At 36.9% G+C, this 6,459-nt stretch overlaps 1 long non-coding RNA gene across 1 annotated transcript; it reads left to right on the plus strand.

Moving 5' to 3' along the window:
* The first annotated feature begins 760 nt into the window (after nucleotides 1–760).
* Nucleotides 761–5,439, plus strand: LOC137173054 (uncharacterized). The gene is made up of 2 exons (XR_010925101.1): nucleotides 761–901; nucleotides 5,367–5,439. It is a non-coding gene; the product is annotated as an uncharacterized lncRNA (long non-coding RNA).
* The last annotated feature ends 1,020 nt before the right edge of the window (nucleotides 5,440–6,459 follow it).

The raw sequence follows: 6,459 nt of genomic DNA on the forward strand, positions 1-6,459 counted from the left end.
TTCAAAAGTTTATTAACACAAAACTGGAAAATAGTATACAAAGAAGAAGATATTGACAAAGCATATGAAACATTCCTACAAATATTCAAATCATTCTATGACACAAAATTTCCAATACAACAATATAATAGAAAACAAAAATATACATGGATGGATGGATCACAAATTGACTAAATGTCTACAAAAATAAAAAAAACACTATGTAGAAAATTCATAGTATAAATCTATAGAGGCAGAAAAAAAACATGTAAGAAGGAATACTATAATAAAATATACAGTACAGTAATAACAAAAACAACATCAAAGGTATATGGAGTGTGTTTAACAACAAACATTAGACACGGATCAAGAAACTAAAGTTACCGCCAGTATTTTATTGATAATGATAAGACCATAAATAATATGGATGATGTGGTGAATGGTTTTAAGAAGAACAAAAATTCTACAGACTGGAATGAAATTGATATGACAACAATCAAGAAAGTAATGGAAGGAATTGCAAAACCATTAACTCACATCTGTAACTTGTCCTTCAAAACTGGTAAATTTCCAAGCTTTTTTATGAGAAGACGTCCAAATGGCTGCGAAAAGTCAGACAACGCTTACTCCTTTGGTCTGCAGCCGATGATTTAAAGGACGGGTTTTTCAAGTCTGTCAGGAGTCCAAATGAACCTTGTAACATGTTTTTCTTGCTGTAATCATTCCTCCTGTTCATACTGACCATTAGAAGATCCCTTCATAATGTACTTGGAATGTAAGTGATGGGGGACAAAATCCACAGTCCTCCTTCTGTGCAAAAATGTATTTAAAAGTTTATCTGAAGCTAATATGAAGCTTCAGCGTCCAAATGAGTCAAATCAAGTAGATATCTTTCAACGTTACAGTCTTTTGAGTCATAAAGGTGAGATGTGTGGGGCGATCCCTTATTGGAAGTGGTAGGGCATCCCGATATTTCCTCGCCTTTACTGACAGTTTATTTTGCCCAAATGACGAGCATCTATATGGCACCACACAGTCCCCTCTAGTGGTGGCCCTGGTGCTGGTGCTATTGCCACTGTCGGCCCTCTGTTTAATAAATTCATTTAAAGGAGGTGGGGTAGCCCATGCAAAGCCTTGTACATAAAACAAGCATATTTTAAATTTTCAAAGCTCTCAAAACTCGAATGAAATGATATTTTTCCAAGATGTTACAATGATGAAAAGAACTTTTATGGCTATTCTTGAAGAGTAATTCTATTGGTTTAAGTGTCGTTACTTTTGCTGAATATTAACCTCTTCCACTCCTGCCACCCTACCATAGATCAATTTTTTGTGGGAACAGGGGATCGCTAGGGGGAGATAGCAGGTCAACATTATATGCCACATACAGTAGAAGTGGTATACATCATCTGAAAGCCGGGAGCCTGAAGATTAATTTGAGATGCAGTTCAGCACTGTGTGTCAAGTTTTTCTAGTAATAAATCTGTAATAAACATTGTGTTTTGGTAAGGCCCCAATTTGAATTTTGAAAGTTTACAGTGTATAAGGGCTTGGAACATTAACATGGAAGTATATGATGGCCATTCCCACGCTCAGTTATGTCTCATAAGTTAGTGCAGCAATTTTTGACCACTTGAGTCGAGAATTGAAAAAAAAAAATGGCCAAAAAACCCTCCAAAATACCACATTAAGACACCACGACCTTTAGGAACACCATAGAAAAATTCATGCTGCGATTTGGTGTCAAAAACGTTTGACATTTGGAGATTTCTGTAAGAACTGATTTTTTGGATACAACTCATTTTCATTCAGATATCTTGAGGTGAGAGGTGAAGGAGGGCCCTTTGAAAATTTGCCTGTGTGATGCCGGTGTCCTCGGTGAGTGGAAGAGGTTAATGAAACTGAGGCTTCCCCTCAAATTCAGTGTGTGTCAGTGAATGTAATTCCTCCTCCACGCATCACGTGTGCAGCTCCTCACTTCACTGCAGCTTTATGATGCCATCTAGTGGACTGATAGTAGAAGTACAGCAGCTGATGGCAGCTTTCTCTGCCTCACACTGCTGTCTGCCTGCATTCACACTGATATATAACAGAAAATAATAGCCAATCACAGGAGGAGCAACTGGTATTAAGGATTTCACAGGAGAAATTATGTTATGATGTGTGTTTCCTCTCCAGATGCAGGTAGAAAGTGTGTGTAACCGATGTGGCTGTGACCTCGGCAGCATGGATCAGTGTGAGGACAGAGAGGAGGGAGTCCCTCCCTCTAAAAGCTCTCTGTGTGGGGAACATGACAGCCAGACCAAAGCTCAGAGGTGAGACGAGGATCTCTGATTGTCCATGACTGTTCTCCAGTCGCATCACTCCACCATCATTATTCACACTCAAAGCTCTGTGTGTGTTGTGTTGAAGCCCAGAGCAGCAGCACAGACCAGACTCTGCTGGACCTGGACCCAGCTGTGTGTCCTTCAAGAGTGACCAGTCAAAGGATTTTGTTATGACTTTTAAAGGGCGATAAAAAGTAAGCTGTTCTCAGTGTTATCAAATCGGATTATCAGACAATATGAGCTAAAATTGAAATCAGGATAAATAGTTCTCAATTGAATTATTTGAAAGTCAGACAATTAAGTGTAAGTTAAGAGTAAGTGCAAGAGTAAGTTGACCCATAATGTCTGTGATTGAAAAAAAAGCTAAAAACACAAATGTAATTCGATAGATGTAAATCGATGAGCATATGACACTTAAGAGATACACAAGTTATCAACAATAAATCACAAACAGTGACATGTAAGTTTAAAAAGAGTAGAGTAGCTTTTTTGTACTTTTTTGGACCTTTTTAAGTTTTAATATAATATCTTCATTCACTATAACATACAATACATGCAGAACAATATACCAAGTTTAAACATATCTGTATATCTTTATGTTTAAACTGGAATAAGATCAGACAGGCTGTGAACGCCTCACTCACCTCCTCTGACAAGACTCCACAGAAAGTTCACGACCACCAAAAACACGACACACTTGACCCCAGACATCCTGCTGTTTAACTTCTTCTGTTACCTGTTTATGCTGCTCTGTACTGGAAAGAAAGAAAAAACAACAGGAAGTGAATGTGTCACATTGCCAACTGGTCTGTCTGCTTCTGTTTTCACTGTAATCAAACAATGAATTTAAAATATTTGTCTCCCAGTTGAAACTTGGGTATGACAGGCTGAGACACCTGCCAATCAAAAACCTGTTTATCATACCTGTTTATCATACTCATTTAATGGAAACGTAACCTTCAAAATCACCACCAAGACAAACATTAGTCACTATCATTCAGCTGCTTGTTAGTATCACAGACGGTGTATAAAATAAAGATCTATAAACCCACAGAAGATGCTGTATTTACATATAGAGAAAAATAGTCTCTGGATAAAAAGATAAAGGAGTAAAAATTATGTAGTTGACAAGAAAAGTAGAAGTAAATTTATTATATCAGGATAAAAGAGGGTCCCAAACAAATACTCAAAAAAACAAACAAAAAAAACACAACAATGCAAAAACAAACTAACAAACAAAAACTCAATAACAAAAAGAGAAAATAGTTACAAACTTAGGATGGACACTACCATAAGAAAATCTATAAAGCATCAGTCAGTGATAACATTACTGAGAACATATGAGACTATTATGGTAACTGGATACTGGATGTTAATTAGCACTAAACAGGTTGATGGGAATGTCATGAGTTTTGCAGGTGATCATAAAATAAAGTGTTATCATTTTGACCAGATGGTGGTGCTAGAGGACAGTTACATATTGTGATTGTTTTCAAGTCTGTCTCCATGTTCAGGATTTAGTCCCGGGTGGTCGACGCACTTGTACTTACTCGTTAATGTTTCATTTTTGTCTAGACTAATGTGGTGGACTGACGGATCGACACTCAGAGTCACCTGCCTGGCTCAGAGTCCTGCACGGGTCCTATTTTGCAAACCCGCACCCGCAAAAGTCGGTACGGAAACCTAAATCCGGACCCGTAAATATCAGACCCGCGACCCTACCCGTGATTAAACACACAGACTACACAGTCCCTCACTTTAAAGTGCTTTATTTTTACTTGTTGCGCCGCAATTATAATCTGTGTTTCTGCAAGAAGGGTAGTAAACTACTGCACATTGACTGACAACCACACATGCCGCAGACCCAGATACTCTCTCTCTCTCTCTCTCTCTCTCTCTCTCTCTCTCTCTCTCTCTCTCTCTCTCTCTCTCTCTCTCTCTCTCTCTCTTTTGATAAAACACTGTACAAACAGAATTCCTGATTATGTTGCATGATTTAATCAGAAGTTGCTACTTTTTTCTTTTTTTTTATTCACCAAACATTTTTATCATCTCTAGCTGCTCTATTGATGCTGTTTGTTTTGCTTTAAGCTCCGGTGGTTGATGTTTTCACCTCGCTACAGTCACGAAGAGGTGAACTCTGAAATCACTGTTGTTTGTAGTCAAAGGTGCAACAAGCTTCATCAGTTAAACAACAGGTCTGTTCTTATATTCAGACTTGTGTCAAGTGGCTACTTGTGTGATTTATTTGTGATAACTGTCAAAACTGTCATGTTCAGATCATCCTGTCGCTCATACAAATGCAAGGCTCAGTTCAGCTCAGAGGCTTAATGGTTTATTTTTATATGTAGTGCAAAAGAAAAAAAATGATTATTTTCATTATCGATTAATCTGTTAAATATTTTCTTGATTAGTTGTGTGGTCTATAAAAATAATTATTATAAATAATTATTATAAATTATTAAAATATTCCATCTTCAGAAGCTGAAACCAGAGAATATGAACATTTACATTTTTAAAAAAAAAAAGATTGGTCAATTATGAACTGATTAATTTTCTGTTGATCAACTAATCACTGCAGCTCTACATGGCAATAATGGTTCTGAATATATACAATTAATAAAATAATTACATGGGGCTATCTATCTGTACATAAAAGATAACTGATAACAATCAAAACCATGTAGTGTACCGTATAAAAAGAAATTGCAGCAACAACAGCAAAACTTTTTTCAACCTTTGTTTTTAAACATCAAAACGAAAGTCTTCACCCTAAACTTAATTATTCTACATTAGAGGTACCTGCTTTTTGTCCCCATAAGGGAGATGAGTCCCCACAACATGAGGAACACCTCGTCCACACACACACACACACACACACAAACTCAGCATGCCAAACAGTTTCCCAGCAGTCCCTGACAACAGAAATACCAGAGCTCAATATAGCCTTACAATGGAAGTGATGAGGGCCACAGTCCTCCTTCCTCCTTCCAAAATGTATTTAAAGTTGATCTGATCAAGTAGATATCTTTCAATGTTACAGTCTTTTTAGTGCCAAAGTCCCTCTTTTTGTTACTATACTTCCACCACAGCTCAACAGGGAAACACTGTCCGAGGAAACACAAAGAGGGAATTTGATGCTAAAAAGACTGTAAATGTGTCAGATATCCACTTGATATGAATAACTCAGACTGTTGAAGACTCATATAAGCTTCACATCTACTTTTTCTACTTTTGGCCTCCATCACTTCCATTGAAAGCACATTTGAGGGATCTTTTAATAGCCAGTAAACAAGAACTCTGTTCCACTTGAGAAGTTAAAATAGATGCATAAATACATACTTCCTCATCTCTGTTGAGAGATACTGTTAGTCACTTTATTTGTCTGGGTTTTTGTGTGGAACACCAGGACACAAGGTAGAGGAAGAACAGCATGCTGGTCTTCAAAGTCTCTCTTGCACTGTAGAACCAGTGTAATGCAGAGCGTTACAGTCAAAGTCAAGTGTCCTTCGTTAATCAATCTGGATAAGCATGTGATTGTCACATGTCTCCAAAACACAGAACTGAAGGTCTTGTTTTACTTCCTCAATAATCCAGTGAAGAAGAAATGAGGACAAAACATCCTTTCCTGAGACAGCAGAAGACCCAGAGTACGTGTTTACACTTCAACACATTAGTGTATCAGTATCATTTAATCCTTCAATCAGTAAAGGAGAGCTTATTTCCTTTTCCTGTCCTTGTGTCATGAGCTTTGTCTTCTTTAAGTGGTGTTCCTTCCGAATTCTTTTCTTCATCTTTTGTCCTGCAAACAAAATTAAAAAGTATTCAGTCTTTAAACACATCAAGCTAAAACTCACAACAAACAATCCTTCTTCATTATAAATAATAACTTCTGCAGATGAGAATAAAAAATATGTTGCTCTACAAGTTTTATCATCACAACTGATTTACATTTTCAGCTGTGACAGCATTTATTACAAACTAGATTTCAATTGAGAGGAATAGTTAAGATTGCAGCATTGTTACTGTACTCAATACAGAAGATATTATTTACCCTTCACCCATTTCAGTTTTTGATCCTTTAGTCTTTGATGGATTTCTTTCTTCATTCTGTGTTAATAAAATACATGAAATTAATAAAAAATTCACAGGA

Source organism: Thunnus thynnus, chromosome 21 (assembly GCF_963924715.1).
Source record: "Thunnus thynnus chromosome 21, fThuThy2.1, whole genome shotgun sequence".
Classification (NCBI taxonomy): domain Eukaryota; kingdom Metazoa; phylum Chordata; class Actinopteri; order Scombriformes; family Scombridae; genus Thunnus; species Thunnus thynnus.